This window comes from Oryzias latipes, chromosome 8 (genome assembly GCF_053564925.1).
Source record: "Oryzias latipes strain Hd-rR chromosome 8, Olatipes_Hd-rR_3.1".
In the NCBI taxonomy this organism is placed as follows: domain Eukaryota; kingdom Metazoa; phylum Chordata; class Actinopteri; order Beloniformes; family Adrianichthyidae; genus Oryzias; species Oryzias latipes.
Window position 1 is genome coordinate 25,301,627 of NC_136244.1, and position 21,525 is coordinate 25,323,151.

Here is a 21,525-nt window from a genome sequence, read left to right on the forward strand (position 1 = left end):
TTTGCTTTACTCGCATCAATTTTTTGTTGGCTCCTGATTCATAACCATTTAAATACAGGAATACTCAGAAAAACGACTTCAATCTTAATTCATTTTGTGTATGTCATCCATCATGTTAAAAACAACATAAACTCCACCTTCCTTGGAGGCTCTTTAGGTTTTAATCGCATCTTTCCTCTTTTTGTGAAAAAGCTCAGTGGCCAACTAAGCGGCTTTGATTGGTCAACGGCTCAAATTAAAACCTACATATCCACAAATCTACTTATTGGTGATAGAATATTGTCTGAAATGATCAAAAACAATGCATTTGGGGGGAAGCTGGAGTAAATGTTCCAAAGCAGAAGATTCGTTTAAAATCCAGAAACCACAGTTTGGGTTTAGTGAATTCCTGTATTTCTTCTGTGAGTGTTTTGCCTTTAGGTTCTGTCAGTTATATTCCTTAGTTTTCGCCATGTTCCGATTTGAGTCGTCACCTGTCAGTCACACAAGGGTAAGGTTGATGATGTTCCACAGCTGTCCACAGGTCAGTTGGGTCTCTGGTCACATCGTCTGTTTTTGTCGGCTTTAAGTTTATTTAATAACCTTCAGTCATAACTGTCCTTACAGGCGGATATGGGCTGTCTGGGGGGGCGATGGTCAAACCTCAGGTGGTAAACCAGGGCGGTAGACGGCTCAGTGAACCCGTAGAGGGAAAATGTTCATGCACATTTTTCTACGGGCATGCTGTGGGCCACAGGTCAAAGGGAACACGTTTTGGGATAATGGCAGACGAAGTTTGCAGTGTAAGAAGTCAACGCCGTGGAAGCCTTGACCATCCGACGCTTCCGCAAAGTGCCTCCATTCTGATGATGCACACTTATACTCAGCTAGCTGAGCGGGGACGGACCCCGACTGCAGCGGTAAAGGTAAGCGATGTATATGTTGATGGGTTAAACAAAGCATCAGTACAGAGAGAAAGTTCAGAAAGTTTTTTTTGAAGAAACCAGCGCTGTGATACAGAACATTTAAGCTATGTGACCGGAACTACTTTTTTAGGCCTGTGCATTTCATGCACACCCAGCAGCCAATCAGGATCAAGTATTTACCCAGACCATGGTATAAGTAAGGGTAAGTCAGGGTAAAGTATGAGAGACGCAGGCGGGTCGTACAGATTTTTTTTAAATTTTTCTTCCCCCCAAATCCTGTGGACTGCGTTGGAATCCCGTTAGTGCTGTTCACGTGACACGAGCGCGCTCCTCGCTGCAGCCTGACTGTTAGAAATGACTAAAGTACACAATCAGAGTGTAGTTTGTGAGGACATCCTACGGGCACTTGTGTATCACTTGGACGCTCGTGTGTGCAGCTTTTGTGTGTCATCAATAGGGAGCCAGTACTTCCACCCTACTAATGAGTAAAGTGAGGTGTAAGGACACCATACGACAGCATTACCCATACGTCTTATGCATGCATCATCCTCATGAATACTTAATGATGCACTAACCACACACATGAACAATGGTACGTTCCGTTATTGTGAAAAAAAACACACCTGTGCCCCCCTTAAAATGCTGCCGCTCCTTCACGAGCCCAGACAACCCAAAAGCCCACATCACCCATTTGGGTCAACCCGTGTACGGGTGCATGTGACTGCAGCTCCAAACATTGGAATTTCCACCACTGAGCCTGCATGGTCTCCTTTCATTTGGGACCTTCACCACCGGTTCCTCACATCCTTGATGATTATTTGATTCAAAAAGAGAAAGAAAAGGAAAAAAAGAAAAAATCCACCTAAAAAAACAAACACATCTAAAATGCCTCTGCTCTTAAGAAGAAAATTCAACACACTGATTCAAGCAATAAAATATCAGAACAGAATACATATATAAAAGTATTATAGTAAATTAATTATACTTAAGATTTAGAAAAGACCCAAGTGTGTCAGAACTAAAAAAGTCACAATTGTGAAAGGGCCTCAAGTATCATCTTTTACTTTTAAAGTTCTGATTTAAAAAAACCTCATGTGGAAAAAGAACTAAACAGACCTGAATGTATGACAGACAGCGCGGTTCAAACACTGTGAAGCACCAAAGAGGCAAAAGCAGACACACAAATAATGCTCTAATGAGGCGATGGAAATCCAAACTCTTTAAAAAACAGGACTGCAGTTCGTAAAAAATACATGATGAGAAGTATCCCCCGCTGTGCACCTTAACTTTAAAGTTACAGACTTTCTGTCTATGAAAGTTAATTAGATTGAAATTAAGATTAGAAAGCCGTAGTTTAATGATTGAAAGGAAAATTGAGCTGTGTAGAGTTTTTCTGCAGGCGAGGGTTCAAAATCGACCCAATTTGTGCACAAAAGCCCAAGCGGTAAATTTGAACAACGAGCAAAGATGCCAACAGGCTGAACAGCAGATCACCAGAGGCCTGCAGTTCAGATACACCGAGTCTGCATGAACCCAAAGAGCGGCGGTTCTGTAAGATGGTTTATGAAAACAAACTAAACACAAACACGCAGTCCTGCAAAACTTTGATAGGATTCTCATTTCTGTGAAAAGTTAGCGCTTTTCCATTTAGGTGGATCCAAACCTGGTTTGTCAGCCAGGCGACGTCATTTGACTTTGATTAAAATAAAGAAATTTTTTTTTAAAAAAAGGAGGAGAAAACTAAGAAAGGATTTTTTTTTTTTTGCTTGTGTGTTTCCTTTTTTTGTCGAAGAAATATAATTTCTATGACTGTCGTATCGTCATGACCAAATACTTGATAAAGCAGTGATGAAAGTCTTCCGGGAATTCCCGGAAATCCGGGTTTTTGAGCAAACCGAACGTACTTTCCGGGAAATAAAGACCTGATCTCTACGGACAAATCGCTTTCCGGATTAGAAAATGGTCTGAAATCAGCTAATTTTAGCTTTATTTTCTATATTTCTCCGCAGATCGCTTCCTCTATGGTCGTGGCCATCTTTCGTCTTCCCGGCCTAATTGACCAATGACGGGACGTTTTAGTTGCTTTCGGATGCGTCGACGGGTCTGATTGGCTCTGTCTGCACCACGTGGTCAGCGTGACTTGCTTCCCTAGAGACCAAAACTGGCGGACCCACGCTAAACTTTCACAAACACATCTGAAGAGTTTGCGATCAAATTTGTGTTAAAATAATGGCAGGCATCGTCATTATTGAGCGTGGTCACGACCTCAGTTGTGAGAAGACGATAAAAAACAAATTGAAGTGGTCTTGGCTGGAAAAAAAAAAGATTTTTAAGGTAGTGTAGGTCAAATACTTTTTTGTGTAAAATAATCTCAAAACCACATTTTGAAATAATTTCAATTTTAGTTTTGAGTTTCAGTTTTTATTTTGAATACATTTCTCTATCTAATTTATTTGTATTTCCTAATTACCATGATTTAGTTCAGTATAGTTAACATTAATTATAAGTATTTGATGGTTTGGACCCGCACTCCCTTAAAAAATAATGTTTACAATGTTTAGTTTAGTTTGTATGTTTGTTTTGATATTTCCCAGATTACTTAGTATTGGTGTTAAAGAATTGATGTATTATGTTATAGAATTATAGTTTAAAGCAGATCCCATATTTTGATGTAATTATAGTTTGAGAAAACAGTGCAAGTGGATGTTGTACATCAGTCATTTCTAAAGCAGAAATAATGTATAAATAACTGAGGTATTTTCATAGAATATCATAGTTACTGGTGTTCTTTTTGCCATTTGGGGCTTTGATGTTACTATATTTTAGCAATTGTATGTTTTGCAGCTTTAAGGAAAAGCGTAGATTGTAGGATTGTGTTACTTTGAGCAATTTTCCAAATTCTTTTTTAGGACCAGCAAGTCCTTAATGGAGAGTCAAACTAGGGGTTTGAATGACAAATCATGATGCTCCAATTAGTCTTAGTTTCTTGATAAAGAAGTGAATAACTAGCTGCCAGAATGCACCAGAATGCATCTAAGACCACGTATTTTTCCAAAATTTCGCTCTGTGCCCGCCATATCGCTCAAAGAAAAGTTCAGGGATTTTTTCCTTGCCTGACTTTCATCACTGATAAAGGTTGTGGGGGAGAAGAATCCCTCCACTTTATGATACTTGATGCAACATAATCTATTAGAACTTCATCTTCATTATTTGATATTACTTATGGATTTAATAAATACTTATTATTCTAAGGTATGAACTGTTAAATACGTTAATAACAGCCGTGAGATTATATAAACTTGCTTCCTTCCACTGCTTTAAAAGAAATTAATTCATCTTTGTGATAAAATAGATGAATTTACTGTACATGTAATTGCAAATCATTCTTTTTATTGTACACGTTTACATGTATAAGGGGATAAACTTGTAAATGTTTATGCTTTTTAATTTTCGAATCAAATCATGAAGTTTGATATGTTTACGTATAGATATACATTGATTGTTTTTCTTTTATAGTATTATGTTGTTTTGATAGAAATAAACAAATTCCAAACCAAATCCAGTCCAAACGTGAACCTGGAGGCATCATGATGGACCAGCAGCTTTTTTAGTGAAAACCTTCCAGCACCTGAACGGGAATGAATCACATTGTTTTATTTCTTTGAGCAATAAATCCCATCTACTAAGCAGTTTGACAAAGTGATGTACGCCATCAGAATTATAAAAAAAAAGGATCCTCAGGCTGTCATCTACAGAACTCAGTAGAAAATGAGACCCAGACTGAGAAGACTGCTAGAGTTCCATCCAGGAGGTCAAAAAAGAAAAAGAATGTGGACAAAGCGGCAGGATTGCTCCTCGAAATTCAACCGTCAGAGAGAAAGAAAATCAAGATCCCGCTGAGCAAAATGAACAGATCTTTCTTTAAAAAAACAAACATCTGGATATGTTTGGACTAATAAAACAGATGTGGAATTTTCTGCCCAAAACTATCAGTATACAACAAGAACATGAGAGCAACCGTTAAGCACGGTGGAGGTAGTGTGATGGTTTGCATCTGCAGTTATTGGCCAATGCAAACATGGAACCATGAATTCTGAACTCTTCTTGAACATTTGGAAGCAGGATGTCCTCAGGCTCGAGAGCACTAGGGTTCTCTGATGCAACATCAGCAGGTTCACCTCTGAATGAATTTTTAAAAAGATGAATTGGGGTTCTGGGGGGATCGAGCTCCTCAAATCCAAGGAATAATCAATGTTTCAGGAAAAAACAGAGATAAAGAGTAGCGCTATTATCCTCCAAAAAAAGGGTTCAATTCCTTTCTCTTCTGAGGCACAAAAGGTTGGCTTTTATTTTATTTAAAAAAATATTTTCTTCTGAGAAACTTAAACCTTTGGTAGCAAATAAATTCCCCTGGGTCTGTAGCGGAAGGAAGATGGAAGAAGATTTGAATCCAGAGGAGAGGAGATCAAGGAAGTAGACCCACCCCCCCTGCTTCACTGCCAGCCTCTACATCCTGGATCATGTGAGGCACGATGGCCTCCGACGGTTTACCAAATTCAGCCCAGAGAAAATGACCTAAAAACTTTCAGCATTAAAAGATGCTGGTTTCACAGATTAACCTCCAACCTGTGACTAGACTGTGTGGTTTAGACTGGACCGTCTCCTGCTGCAGGGAGGATACATAATGGCATCACTTACCGTGAAAGAGGGAGTCCATTGCAGTTAACTTACTCACAGTCTGCCGCTCGCTCCTCTAAATGTCAAATGTTTACGAAAAACAAAGAGAAAAAAGGAGCTTCTGTCTGATCCAGAGACGCTGTGCGGTGGAGATGTGGTTTTCTCCTCTGAACTGAATGAATCCCATCATGTCAGCTGTTCCTCACACTGAGGCGGACACTAGCTGCATTTCCATGGACAAAGGGGATCGGAATGAACGCCTGATCAGTACAAAAATGTTTATTTCCGATGTAGATGGGTGGGTTGTGCCGATTGTTGATCCAATCGTGGTGCATTGTGGGTCACTACTGCACTGGCTTTGCATCATAGACGGTGTTGCGCTCCAAAGAACGCTTTGGGGCGCAAACAGAACCGCTCTCCTGTTCCACCCGAGCGAAGCATGTTTCTGAGCAGAGCAGCCGGACTTGTAGCTCTGGTTTACGGGCATAGGAGAGTGCTTTGTTACGGTGTGCACTCCAGAGGAGGCTTCAGACCGCAGTCCGTCCGGCCGCTCTGCGAGAGCAAGCTGCAGGACTCAGGAGAACCGCGTCTCCGAGCGGAGGAGCGGCTCTGGGACGGTTTGTGAGCTGACGGAAGTGGCTTTTCAAAGCAGAAATGCAGAAAACCCTGAAAACCCTCACGTGAATTCATGTTTCCTATCGTGTCCAGACAAAATAAAGGCTGATGTTATTCCCACATATGCAGGTTGTGGCATTGACTGCATGGATTGTAACTGCATCCACTGCTAAATGTTGTTGTTAGCACGTGTTAGCCAAATCCTAAACCTTCTTCTGGCTCCGTTCAACTAAGAAAAAAAGGACGGATAGCGAGCATGCACTTAATAATAATCATAACAATAATAAAATCACATTTAGAAGATCTTCTCACTCTATGCTGCAGCTTGTGTGTTTACAACGGAACTCAATATTTCTACTTCTACGGCCGTTTCTGGTATTTTTGAGAGTTCTGCGCATTTACGGACGATTTGTTCCGACCGAAAGTGAGGCGTATGTAAACGTTTGTTATAATCAGATAGAGCTTTTGCTGGGCCCGTGCAAACAGTTAAAGTCTAATACGACCTTTGATCCGATCAGACATATTTTGCACGTGTAACGGCGGCTACTCAGAGGGAGACGTCCAAACTCAGAGGAAGAGATCTCTGCAGAGAGCAGTGAGGACAGTCCTGAGGACTCTTGATCAGGAAGGCAGAGAAAAGGCCCACCCCGATCGATTTGGTTTGTGTTCACACACAGCAAACTGAAAAAAAAAATCTGCATCAACAGCTGTTTTAGGAACTACAAGTCACTTTTTTGTGCTTCTTTTTTACAAATTGGAGCTTTTTCCCCCAATTTCCTTGTTTTCAATGTTGTTTACTCCTGTTTTTTAGTATCTCAGTTTACACATGATCCCTTTAAAACAAGGAGTGAACTTCAGCGATTCTGTTGAACTATTCAGAATTAAGAACAGAGTCACATGCAAAGAAGGAAGCTGTGGCTTTTTCACCTTTAACTTCACTCTGACTAATGTACCAAGTTCATCAGTGGACCCATATCCCTCTTCAGATCCAGCTGTGATGAAGAAGGCTGGAACCTTTTTCATGTACCGGTAGAGGTCACAGAGTCTCTCCATCACCGCTGTCTGCCATGTTTGAACCCAGGCTCATCTACAGAAACAGATCGCATTCAACCCTCATGCTATCCTAGGCACTTTACCATTGGGAGTTGGGTCATCTAGACCCACTAGACAGTGCGCTGTACCTTTTATCTTTACTGATTTGTGATCTTCACTGGTGTCCATGGATTACATGAAATCTTTCCACCTTTATCCACCTTTGTCATGGTAAGGAGAACACGACAATGTAAGGATCGGGTCATCTGGACCCCTTAGACTGGCACAAGGGAGGATTAAAAACACTTTCCATGCAAAAACCCTTCACTAAAAACATCCTGTTCAGATGTTGAACCACAAGTGGACATGGTCCACAGACATCCAGAGGAACCTTCGGACCCAAAAGGGCTGAAACAAAGCCACGTGAGCATCTGATTGTGCCGGAATCTACCACAAGTTTAACAAGCTCAACATCAGGAGGCAAATAATTTGTCAGGCTTCATGGATTAAAACAGCATGTTATCAGTAAAACAGTCACAGTAAACTATTCTTAAAAGGGAGTCTTTAAATGGAGATCTAAAGAGACTCCAGTCAAGATCCCTGAGGAACGCCGACCACATATAATTAACTACACGAGGAGGACAGTTTGTAAATTACTCTCACTTATACTGCCACTTTTACTGAGCCCGTGTCCTGACATTAAGATATAAAATATATCTTGTTCCCACAGATTAATATGTTGTTCCCACAGGTTATTATGTCGTTCGCACGAAATACTATTCCGTTCCCACAAGATACTATTGCGTTCCCTCAAAATACTATTCCGTTCCCTCGAAATGATTAACTCGTGCGAACGCAATAATTATGTCGTTCGAACGCAATAATTAATCCGTTCGAATGCAGTAATTATTCACGTCATAAGTCATACACGCGGATATGCTCTCTGTACGCCGGCAAAACTAAGCCGCTTTCAGCGGTAACTTCCGTGTCTCTGTGACCCATATTCGTTCAAAAAGGAACATGAAAAACAAAAATGATCACTTTATTACCGTCTCAATGAATATAAGAAAAATATCAAAAGATTTATGATAACTAGGCTGCTTTGTCATACGATAGCTCCTGCTAGGCTACTACTAGCGCCGCCGCAGAGCTCTCTGATCATGTATGCCGGCATTTGGGCAACTGGCTGGTCGGTTGACAGACAGCTGATATTGTAGTTTAGGGTCGAATAGGAATAATAATATTCAGGACTTGTCTTTTATTAACTTTAGCAGTCAGTCGCTTTACATTCGAAGGCTATTAGGCTACATGCTAACTGACTAGCCGATCATTGATCCTGTTATTAATTTACGTCATAGATTTACAGCAGATACCTTCACATTTCTGTCTGTGTGTGTCTCATTACATTGCATTTAAGACACTGAGGATGTTTAGAGAACAGATTTATTTATTTCAAAAAGCACAAAAGCATCCATCGTATTCACGTTCATTCACATGGTGATATGATCTGGTACGCCCTCAGTCATCTTGCTGCAAAAGCCGTTTCCTGCCGCTACTTCCGTGTCTCTGTCAGCATTCAATAGGGGTAAAAATAAAAGCAAGAATGGACGATCTGTAATTTTCTTGATGAAAATCTAAAAAATATCATATTAAGCTGGCTGCTTCGCCTAAAGCACTTACCTTTAGCTCGTAGCATAACAACAATTGCACTACGTCACGTTTCCCAGAATGCTTTGCTGCCAATCATTGGTCTTGTTGTTAGACCTTGGTCACAGGGACACGGTGATTGGCCAATGATTGGCAGCAAAGTATGCTGGGAAACGTGACGTACTGCTATTGTTGTTATGCTACAAGCTAAAGGTAAGTGCTTAGGCGAAGCAGCCAGCTTAATATGATATTTTTCAGATTTTCATCGAGACAATAACAGATCGACCATTCTTGCTTTTATTTTTACCCCTATTGAATGCTCACAGAGACACGGAAGTAGCGGCAGGGAGCGGCTTTTGCAGCAAGATGACCAGAGGGCGTACAAGATGATGTGAACGTGAATATGATGGATGCTTCTGTGCTTTTTAAAATAAATAAATCTGTTCTCTAAACATCCTCCGTGTCTTCAATGCAATGTAATAAGACACACACAGACAGAAATGTGAAGGTATCTGCTGTAAATCTATGACGTAAATTAATAACAGGATCAATGATCGGCTAGTCAGTTAGCATGTAGCCTAATAGCCTTCGAATGTAAAGCAACTGACTGCTAAAGTTAATAAAATACAAGTCCTGAATATTATTATTCCTATTCGACCCTAAACTACAATATCAGCTGTCTGACAACAGACCAGCCAGTTGCCCAAATGCCGGCAAACATCAAAGAGCACAGAGTATTTTGAGGGAACGCAATAGTATCTTGTGGGAACGGAATAGTATCTTGTGGGAACGGAATAGTATCTTGTGGGAACAGAATAGTATTTCGTGCGAACGACATAATAACCTGTGGGAACAAGATATTAATCTGTGGGAACAAGATATATTTTTATATCTTAATGTCAGGACACGGGCTCCGTACACTTTAAATTGTGAAAGAAAATAAAAACTAGAATAATATCATTTTTGGTGGCCAGCAGGGGGCGACAGGAGCAAAAAAGACAACAAACATTAATCAGCAGAGTTTTAGCTCCTCCCTCTTCAAAAAAAGGAAAATAACGACAAACTCGAGGCTTTAAAGTAAATTTCCATATAGAGCAGCAAATCCTTCCAAACAGTAAACTGGCAGAATGCTTCAAAAAAATGTGCAACACCTTCAGTTTAGAAATCAGCTTCTATTTCAGAGGTTCTGCTGGAACCAATAAGAACCAACAGGTGGACGTAAAACCTGGACAGATATCAAAGACAAACCCATGATTATTTCTGTGCACATTTTTCAGGCTGCTTTTCAAAAATGACAATCTCTCTCTAAGAACATTTCACAAAGCTAAGCCTGTCAAACGACAAGAATTTAAATGAAATACATGCACGTGCACATGATGGAAGACAGATTTTCTCATGTGTTCAGAAACTTAAACCATTTCGTTTGCTTTCCTGCTCAAAGGCTCTAGATATTCTGTTGATCATCTTTCTAAAACTCTTGACACATTTAGGGCTCCAGCATTAAAAAAAATATGAATTCTGATGTTAGAATATCCATATTCTTTTCTGCGCAATGTCATTTTCTGAGACAACTTCAATCAGCCAGCTTTTGGGAACCCAGAGCAGAAACAGGACTAAAAAACGCGCAATTTAAAATATTTTTTTCAAGGAAATTGTCAAAAAGAAAAATAGCAGCAGAAAAAAGGATGATAGAAACGAATAAACTTACGAAAATGTTTAGGAAAAATGTTTGTTTTCAGTGTCTGGCTGCGCGTCAGGAAACCTGTTGTCCATATTTCTATCTCTCCATTGCAGGATTGTAGAATAGTTTATATTAAATTAAATTAATTCTTCTCACAGAGTTTACTCTAAAAAAAACAATAATCATTTGATCCATTTTCTAAATTTAGCTCATTTGCGACACTTTTCTTGCGAGTCTGCGCCTTCAGAAGTTTCCAAACCTGCGTGGATGGGAACCTCAACATCCCCGCAACTTTTCCTTCATTCTGCGTAAAAAAAGAAGCTAAACCAGGAGATTCAAACGCAGCTTCCAGAGGGACAGTCCTCCTCCTCACCTGCGTGGTTCCGAAGGGTTTAAGGGTGAAGCGGCTCCGCAGACGCAGCTGCTCCGTCCGCTCTCCGCATCCTGCGCCCCCGGCCTCTCCCTCCGTCTGCCGCCGGAGTGAGTGATGCTCTCAGCGTCGCAGCATCACAGCAGAATCCGGCTTGTATCTAGGTAACAGCTCTGCTGTAGGAGGTGTGAGGGGAAGGCTTTGGTGCGTGAGGGAAGCGTCCCGGCGCACAGATCAGTGACTCACAGCTTTACATTCCCATAGAAGCACCGAGGCTCCTGTGCGCCCAAAGCCGCAGATTGAGAGGAATTTTACTGTTGGAACTCCTAAAAGCTCAGAACATAAATATAGACCTTCCCTCCATGCAGGGAGCAGAGCACCATGCTTGGATCCCTCATCTGATGGAAAGACTTGAAATAAAACATGAATTTTCTCACCTCCCAGATGGTGTTTTGTTTGGCTGCCACTGAAAGATGTGGTAAAATCCAACTCTGAAAAATACAAACAAACAGAAAAATCTGTTTTTTAAAGCAACACTAACTCCGCCCTCAGCAACTCAAGCAGCACCTTTAATGAAAAGTCAATGTAAACGCGCCTAAATAGGTGTTTTGGGCTTTTCCACATTCTAAACTAAACTCTGTCTTCTTCTTTTTTCTTTACTAGCACTCGTCTCAGGCCTACTGATGAAACTTGATGTGAAAAGTCAAAGCGGTGCAAATCCCACAAATCTAGCTTTAGGCTTTTTGTTTTCACAGCTATGGTCCTAGAAATGTTCATCTTGGCGTAATATTAATCTGTATGCGCACAAATTTCTTCTTCGTGATCAGGTTTACAAAGGTCAGTACTTGCGTGTTTTGAAGGCTACAATACATACACTTCACTATTGAATCCGAGTCCCCGATTGGTCACAGCGCTGTGTTGCCGTGATTCAGTGTGATCATTTTTCACGGGTTGAATTTTCAACGCCCGATTTGTACATAGAGACGGACTTAAAACCTTGCGTAGCAACATGTGATCACGCGCCTTCCAAACGTGGAAGCTTGATACTCTGGTCTGCGGGCGTTTGCATAAACTTTTTAATTAAGGTGGCCACTTGAACGCGAGTCGACGCAGCCGGTCAGAACGCACCTTAAGTGAAAAGAATATGTAAATCCATGTCAACCTGAATTTTGTGCTTCCGTATTCTTGTGACTTTATATATTTTTTGATCTGGTCGCAGGTTCTATGGACAAAGCAGGCATTCAACCGGTTGGACTTCTTGAATCTATTGCTGGACTATGACCAATTAGGGATTAAGATTTGATAGAGACGTGTGGGTCGCGTCTATTTCCGATCATGGAAGTACCGACCGTTGTAAACATGATGGCAAAGTACAAACTAATATTTGCCTTTTTCTGTCCGGCCGGAATTTTATGACACCAAGTCATATATGCTAACAGAGCTGTGAGAGAAAAAACCTAGAGCAAGATTTATGAGATTTGCACTGCTTGGACTTTGTGCACCAAGCCTCTACCGACTGTAAGTGACGGACGAGCGCGGGTAAACAATAAAAAAAATCAAAAGAAGAAGAAGCCCCTCCCTGCTGCTCTCTGCTTGTCTACTGTGTAAACCACACCAGCAGAATGCTCATGAAACCACGTGTGGCATCTTCTTTTATGCACCGCACGTGGACGGTGGGAGCCTAGCATCCTGTTTACGCGTAGCTACGCAAGTTTCTAAGACCATTCTTTGTCTTTCCTTACAAAACGTGCCCATTGAATTCACGGTGAAAGTTAAACCAGGTTGAACTTTGACCAATCAGGGACTCACATTTGGTAGTGACGTTTGGATGGCGTCCCTTTTCATTCACAGAAATACCAACCGTTTGAAAATTGATCATGAAGGAGAAATTAATATCTGTGGTTTGTTCCTGGCTGGAATTCTATGACACCATGTCTTTCACATGTTCAAATAGAGCTGTGTCGATATGCACACACTGGGTATTCAGCATTTAGCCCATTCAAGAATGTTCTAAACAAGCATTTTTGAATGCGCTTTCAGTGTACGATGTTCACACTGGACCGTCGCTACCCGTCACTAGTGCATGTCGCTACAGTACAGTTAGAAGAGGCGTGGCGCGAATTATCATAGCGGCTCAAATCTTGTTCCAAACTTTTTCTTTCATAGTTGTATTTCAATGAAAGACTCTGTCTCACAAACTGCAGCTATTAATTTGTCCTCCCTGATCAGCTTTTCAATGATTGGCACTTCCGTGAATCAAAAAAGTAAGCTACCCATGCGTCACTACCAAATCAGAGTCCCTGATTGGTCAATGTTAAACCTGGTTTAACTTTCAATGCAAGTTCAATAGTCGTGCATTTTGTACGTGGAGCCTGAAAGGGTTGGAAAAACTTGCACAGCAATGCCTGAACTTGGGAGTTTTGAAATCCGACAAGCATGGCAGGCTACCATAGAATTTACATTAAAAAGTGGTGGCTTGAACGTCCATTGCCATTGCGGGTGTGAAAATAGCTTATGAGGAAAAGCCGGGGGCGAGATTTGCACCGCTTCAAAATTTTGCACCAGGCCTCTTCCAACTGCAGGTGGTTGATGTGTGCTAGTAAACATCAGGAAATGAAAAAGAAGAAGCCCCTCCCTGCTTGTACAGTGTGAACACCATGGGCTAAGCGCTAGTTGAAGAGACCAGTGTGTCACATGTTCGGTATGAGCGTAGCTTAACATTTCTAGTGAAGCAAACTGGAGGGGTTTGGACCAAAAGCAGAAAACCACTTTCATACAGACAGGCTGACTGAAAAAAAAGGCTTCAGTTGGAACTGAAGAGGTCTGAGGAGTTTCCGCAGCTGCAGAATGATGGACGCTTTAGGATGAGAACAGAAATGGATGACACCATTACAAGCCCAAAGAATAAGGTCTGTTACCCGACTCCTCCATGACTGCATCACGGGAATGACACGGATGCAGGATGACACCGACCTGATGGATGGAGAAGGTGCTTACGAGGATCCATCGGAGCCAACGGCTGGGCAGACAGATGAGAACTGAGGGCCTCTTGTGTTGGACATATTTTACTTTAACAACAGGGGTTATAAATCTTCAGACAGACCAGAGGTATATCTGAATAAACCCCTTTTGTAATTGAGGCCAAACTTAATTCATTTCAATCATTTTTGAAAATCTTTTGTGTTGGACCGGACGGAAAAGGAAAGGAGGGAAGAAGAGAGAGAGATGTGAGAGAGAGGGGGGGGGGGATAGGAGGGTGATAATAGGAGGGGGGGGGGGGGTAAAACCATGAAGCAGCATAAAGCAACAAGCTACTGGATGTTTATCATTACGGTAAGGTTCAGATGTAATACAAGTCTCAAAGGGCGGGGCCTGTCCACACACACACTCAAATGTTATAAACACACCTGCTAGCTGCAAAAATGTCCACATGTCAACATGTACACAAACAGATAGTGTTCACACACGCATACTTATGCCTTTAAACCAACTAGTGGGAAATATTTCATTCAATCACGCAAACTATTAGTGCAAAGGTGAGCTAACACCTGTGCTCAATTGAGTGTTTATGTTCTTCCAAAATGGATGGTGGAATGTGAAAAGAAGGAGGGAGAGTGCCCATCCACCCCCACACCAAGACCACCGCAGCAGCAGCTGCGGCCGCCAGAACCAGAGGGGGGCATCCCGGGGAAAAGGGGGGCCCACGAGGGGTGTTGTAAACATGGCCCAACCAGGCTCGGCAAAACAGTTGGAAATTTGGTGAGGCCCAGCACTCATGGACAAGGACCAGAACCCACCCCACAGGGACACGACACACCCGGCTCAGGTGTGATGTGGCTTTGTTTAAATTTGAGAAATTAAAAATAAAACCAGAGCTGATGAAACAAACAAAGTTTCTACTTGAAGCCCAATGATCATTCTACCACCTCCATGCTTGACACTAAGAAACAAAAGTGTCTGGGGTCTAAAAAAACTGTCTGTTTGAAGCTTGATGCTTCAAATTTACTTTAGTATGTGTTGAGGAGGACAGATTTGCAGCACGGCCAACAAAGTGTATTGGATTTTTTTTTAAAAAGACACATTAAATAGTTTGCATTTCTGTAAAATAAAATGCTCTACACTTGTTGAAAACAAGCATTCATCCTCCTTTCAGCACAATTTAGCCTCAGAGGTTACTAAGAGTGAGTTCAGGAGTGCCTCTCCTGCCAGGGAACATAAAAAAAAAGAAAAACCTCTGGTCTGATGGCTCTCCAAATACATTTTCCAGTAATCAAGGAAGTAAATGTGCCGTCTTGATTGCTTGTTTGTGTTTCCTCCACTCAAGCAGCAGCAGTAAGAGGCTGCTCTGAGAACGACGGGAGCTTTTTCCAAGAAAGAAATCCTGCAGATATGGACGCCTGCACATCACACGCCAACATGAAAGCCAGGACTGACCACAATCAATCTATGCTATGAAATCTTTCAAATCAAAAAGTTTCGTTAAGCGATGTCAATACCTGCCTTCTGGTTTTCATAGTTCTTAATAATCCAGGGGTTTTATGCACAGAAAAAGGCAGGTTTCCATTTAATGAGAGCTAATTTCATGAAGAGTCGTTTTCTTTTGCATTAAGGCAAAATCCAGGCTGCATGTAGCAAATAGAACACGAGGAACCGGATCTCTGTACTGGATCTTTAGTCTGTCCTTTTCTGCTGCCGCCGGAAAAACAGAAAATCTTCCTTCTGTGGCTCTTTAAGATTTCAGCTCATGCTGCTTCTTCCAGTTCATTTCACTCAGCGTGGAGTCCTTCAAGCAAACACAGGTATGAAGACAGAGACAGCAGGAGCTGGCTGCATTTCCCTTCATTAGCTGCACCTGTCAGTGTGTGCAAATGAAAGAGCCTGCAGCCCAGCACGAGCACCTCTGACTCCTCAGCTGTCGCTCCCTCATGCCCTCACGTTCTTGGTTATTGGGAATTTAAACAACCTAAAGTAGGAATCCTTAAAAGCCTGCCGAAGCAGGAGTTCCCGCCTGCGTCCCGGTAAACGGCCTGAAGCTTGAGTGCATGTTTCTGGAGTCTGCCGTTTAAAAGGTTCAGATGCTCATCAAAGTGTCAGAGAATCTCATCTGCAATCAGATCTCTCCGACACGGCGCTCCTCTTGAATCCGGCGAGCTGCAGCTTCTGACAGAAACAACAAATCGATGTGTTTTTGAAGGTTTTATCAGCTGAACTGTGGAGCATCTGTCACCAGAAAACTGGGAGTCAAATGAAAAACCCATCTCACTACAAGTGAGGTACTATCAAATAATACACTATAATATAATAGAATACTTTTACTACATTTGGATGAGCCCTGGACTGAGTGACTCCTCCCCCCTTGCGTTCCAAACAAGAAGAAGCCAAACTCCCAAAGACATCTATTGAGAAATAAACAGCTATTATTCAATCATTCTATTGGTCAGAATAAACATTCTTTCTCTGATACCTTTTTGTTTTTATTTTGAATTCTATTTTTTTCATGATATTTATGCTGTCGTGCAATTTGAATAAGTTATGGCCAATCAGATCTCTCAATAAAAGTAGGTCTAGCGTTTGAACGTCAACAGATTCTTCAGAGCCCGCTTTCTGTGGAACGGGGTTGAGGTCTGCCAACAAGCTCGCTCCTAACTGGCAAAAGCGGTTACCATGGAAACGAAGACTCAGACTGGCACGGACCAATCACTGCTCACTGACGATTTCTGGTTCCAACGTGGTGACGGCCACCGGCTCCTTTCATAAAATTGTTAACATGCAGCCACCAGCATTTTCTTAATAAACCACATGTTCGTTTTCCTGATTGTAGTTGGCACAATAACATTTATAGCCTTTGTAAACTCGTCTGTGAGGCTTTCCAGCTCATTTCTAAAATGTAAAATGTTGATGAAAAAAGAGGGTTGCCAGTAAGGGCCACTGCTTCCAGGACAAGTGGGAATGGGTACATTTTTTTCTGTGATCTGTGTTCTGATTTTGACCATGAATTGTGTTGTCAACCACAAATTGTGATATGAATCGAATCGTTGTCAAAATGAGCTCTCGGGGCTTCTCGCCCGAAGGCGTTTGGATAAATTCTGCTCTTTAACTGCTGCGTTGGCCGTAAAAACTCATCTGAGCTCCTCATTTGAAGCCCTTCAGGAAACTTAAAGTCTGCTGAGCGCCCAGACAGTCCGCTGCTGCCAAATGGAAAAGAACTCCGTGTTTTTCCAAACATTTATTGTTGCCAACAGGAGAAAGATAACAGACAGCAAAGTGCATAAATTATTTTGTCATTTTTAATGTTTGGCACTGGCAGATTCAGGGAGGCAGGATTTAGAAATATTTCTACCGCCTGAGACATAGATACAATACTTCTAATTTGAATCAACTTAAGCAGAGATGTGTGTCCAAAGTGCATTAATGTTGCAAACCAACATCCCTAACTGCTTTGTATTTAAAGTACAAAGCTTGCTTCGGGTTCACAGTTGAAACAGTTCCATCTGCAGTAGTTTTGAATTTAAAACATGAAAAATCTTAATAGTTTAATTTACAAGATATTTTAGGCACATTTTGAGATTTTATTAAACAAAAATCTTCAGTGGTAAAAAGGTTCAAATGCAGCAAAAAGCTTAGATTAACGTCTTTTTCAAAGCTGTTTGAAAAAAACTTTGGAGTTGATTTTTAAATTTAAACGTCCACTTCATGCCCCCTCCATAACTTCCTAAGAGGAATGAGCCACCCTCACTGGTCAGAGCTGCATGTGACAAATTCACATTAAAAAGAAAAAAACACTTTTTTCAAAATGGCTGCCTTTCTGTTGGTTTTATCTCCATAGCAACCATTCTATTTATTGGTCGCATGGAGGTAACAAACAGGTCTATATAATTTTTAGAAGAATCTGCAAAAGTAAATTTTAGGATTTTGTTAGCAACACGTTTTTTCGTTAACTACGCCCATATTTTTACTATAGCCACATAATCTGTCATATTGTTTCATTCAGCGTGAGCCAGAGATTTATGGATTACATTTTTACAATATTCAAGTGGAAAAATGTGCGAGCAACAGGGGAACTCCACTTATGTGAGCTCGCCACTCCAACGCCGTTCAAAATCTACAATGTCTAGTCAGCATTTTTTCCACCAAGTAGCTTCCCAATGAGGGTCAAACAGTCCGGAGGGGATAGATCCAAATCCCAATGGGAGGAGTTTAAATGTTTTCTTTTTTTTATTTCAAGATGGCAATCTCTTCCCAAGGTCAAAGGTCACTGAAACTTTGATTTTAGCCTCATCCATTTTTTCTCAATGGTTTTGTTTCAGTGGACTGCTGGTCCTTGCTGCTGCAGGACAGAATGATGAGTAAAACAGATGCATTGTCTTCTGTTGCAGGTTCCTGCAGCCGCAGAAACCTCATCTCTGGAACATCACCGGCACAGCTGCTGGGTCTTTTGAGCCCATCTGGTTGCACGTCTGTGGCCAGAAAGACGAGGATTCATCTCATGATTCATGTTCCACAATGAGGGCCTGAAAACGGGGGAGAAACCTGCAGGAGAACGGGGCACAAAAGACAAATCATCATTATCCTTTTCTGCAGAACTTCTCCATTCAGCTCCTGACACATGCAGCACACAGAATCCATTCCTTCATTCATTCATTATACATACCTGCCCCATCCTGAGTAAAATCATGGGGGGTGGGATTGGTGAAAAGGTCTTCAGCTCATCACTGCATCCCAAAGACAGTCTGACACTCACTTCCAACCACAAAAAACCATGAAACGGCTTTCTGGACAATGAGAGCCAGGAAGAAAACTCAGAAACAACCAGGATTCAAACCAGGAACATTTTTGCTTCGGTTGTGCTGTAAAAAAACAAACAAAAATGATCATTTGTCACGTAAAGATGAGGTTTTTCTGTTGTCAAGTCTCTCAAGTCTCCAGCAGCAGATTTGGACCATCAGGAGATTTGACATCAGATCCTGACCTGGCAGCCGGATCCAGGCTGAACCCGGCCTCAAAACGGAAAACAAGCCAACAATATTTTTCAATCTAAACCAAAATAAAAAGAAATGTTCCTGTAAAGGTACAAATTCACCCAAAGCACTTTGATGAGCAGCTGTTCTTGTTTCAGGTTTTGGGTGAAAATCTCTCCCTACAGGATCGTATATTTGTACAATTTATTATTAATATTAAACTTTATTTACGATATTATTCCCATAAAGATTACAAACCTCTTTTTTCATTTTTATTTTATTTTTAGAAATTTACGTCTAAAATTGCATTTCTTTGCCGTTCACGCCACAGGTGATTAAAAAAAAGAGTGTACGATGTCATAAACTCTGCTGTGTACAAAACAATGAACATTTTTTTAATCTGCAACAGAAAAGCATCATTGAGAACAAAGGTCAACAGCAAGCAAGCGTGTCGTTGGACCAAAACCTTTCAGAACTGTCAACAAAAAGACAAGAAAATGAGGAATAATGTTGACTCAACGTCCGCTTGACAGGCGTCAACATCCACTGATTCCACAGCCATTTGCTGTGTGAAGCTGTCAGTGTTTAGTGTTCTGGAGACGTTCTTCAGCCTATCTTCTCCTCATCATCACCACTTCATGTTCATCAGTCTGCAGATAGAAGTTAAAAAGTCCCACTCCGATCATCTTTTCATCTATTTTCAAAGCGTTCTTTCCAAAAGAAAAAAAAAACAGCATCGTTTTCTAGGACATGGTTTCTGCAGAGCGGCAGGAGTTCATTAGAAAGTCACCTCTGAGATGTGGGCGGTCCTGTTGGCGCAGAGTAAGACTGACCAAATCTCCCATCATCCATCTGTTTGCACGCTCTCCCGCTAGCTTACAGCCCCTCACAACCCCAACCTAACAGAAGAAGCAGAATAAAAATGAGGAGGAAAACAAAGACGTTCATGGATCTGTTTTTCTACGAGTGGATCCAAAAGAATGGAGCGGAGCAGGAAGCTTGAGGCCCCGCCCAGCATATTTTATATTCAAACGACATTTCCCTGTCTGCTCTAGATTCCTTTGAATAGATAAATACGTTTTCTTTAAAAATGTCCTCCATCATCACAAAAATGACTCAAAAACATGTCAAAAACACCAAAAGCACCGGGGGTGGGGGGGGGGGGTCTAAAGCGGAAGGAAAGAGAGAAAACGTACCCACTGGAAAACCCTGAAAAGGCAGAGAAAAGTTAAAAATGAAGCAAAAAGCCTGAGAGTGTTACTAAAAAATCTAATGGCATTCAACATAACCTCATTTGACAATCCATGTCGTCGCAGGACGTGAGAGCCCACCTGTGGGTGTGTCGTTTGGGATGAGGGACGGCTGCAGGAAGGTTGTTCCCCCAGAGGGATCAGGGAGGGTCATGGGCCATCCACCTCACTCCTCTTTGCTGTTCTTTACTTAATCTTAAACTTTACACAAAAAAGGCAGAGTCCTGCAATGAAACATCTCTGAATGTCTCAAACAAAGCAGCTGCGAGCGTTTTATGTTGAAAAACACACAGAGTGTACATTTTTAGTGGAGTTGTCATTCAGAGAACCTTATTGTGAGCTGAAGGTCATTCGTTTATTTATTCATGTTACAGTCAGCTGAATAAAAAAGAAGTTTTTCATAATTCAGAGTGCTGTGAGTGTGGTTTTTTTTTTTTTTTTGGTCATACACTTAGGTTACAGCGCCTCTGGGAGCCGACTCCCACGGCGCCGGAAAGGTCACCCCCATTTCCCGCATCCCTGCTGCTGAAAGCACCTCTGCTCCTCCATGAAGAGCAGTTTAACTGTGAGTGGAGTCTACAGCGGGTTTAGCATCCGTTTAGTGTCGGACACAGAAGCTGGGGAGGCAAACCGGGATCCTGCACACGGGTGGGGGAGGCAGACGTTTTGATGATCCACCACTTAGTTGTGGAAAGACTGTGAGTCAGACGTGGAAAACAAGGTGTGGGTGAGTGATGTTTGGCCTTCAAGGCTGCACAAAACTCAGCTTTATTTTGGTATTTTTGCAAATTGGTGAGCAAAGGAAGACAGAAAGGGCAAAGCCTCTTCATGTTGATGACAAAGCTGCTGGAGAAGACCAAAACAAAAAGCATTTTACAATTCATAAAATGTTAAATTTTCATATTTGAACTACATGAAATGTTAAAGTCTTTGGATCTATTGTAAAAGTGTTCTCAGCGATCTTTTCATTATGAGTACACCTTTTTTTTGCCAAAATGTAAAAAGCTGTGCTGTTTTCTATGGGACAGAGGTTCTGCTGAGAAAACCTGCCCCCACATCCCGTCACCCATCTGTTTATTTGCTCCCCCACCCGCTTACAGCTCCCAAAAAGCTCACAAAAATGGCGAGAAAACAGCATACAGTTTGGTGTCGGAAACCATCGGATTTCCACATAACAAATACTTACTTTCCCAGACTACGGTCACTCATCCCAAAATGCCACCGCAAGGCGACCGAAAGGCAACGGCATTTGAATTCGGGGGGCAACAGTCGTATTTTTACGCACATCTCTAGTGGTTGTTTTAGAAACTGCGACTGGACAATTTTTTGCCATCGGTCGGTGACCGCCAGAGCACATTTGGAGGTCCGGCGGTCGCAGTTCAGTGACAGG

The 21,525-nt window shown here is 41.7% G+C and overlaps 1 protein-coding gene across 2 annotated transcripts in view; it reads right to left on the reverse strand.

Annotated features, from left to right (window-relative positions):
* sstr3a (somatostatin receptor 3a) overlaps positions 1-16,300 on the reverse strand; it is a 46,898-nt gene extending 30,598 nt beyond the window's left edge. Inside the window, exons 1-3 of one of the 2 annotated variants that reach the window (XM_078951893.1) lie at positions 15,424-16,300; positions 11,365-11,418; positions 10,931-11,103 (exon numbers count right to left, since the gene is read on the reverse strand). The gene's annotated coding sequence lies outside the window, so the exon portion shown is untranslated. Of the gene's footprint in view, positions 1-10,930; positions 11,206-11,364; positions 11,419-15,423 lie in introns of both variants that reach the window. The other variant, XM_004071155.5, reaches the window with a different exon arrangement.
* Between the last annotated feature and the right edge of the window lie 5,225 nt (positions 16,301-21,525).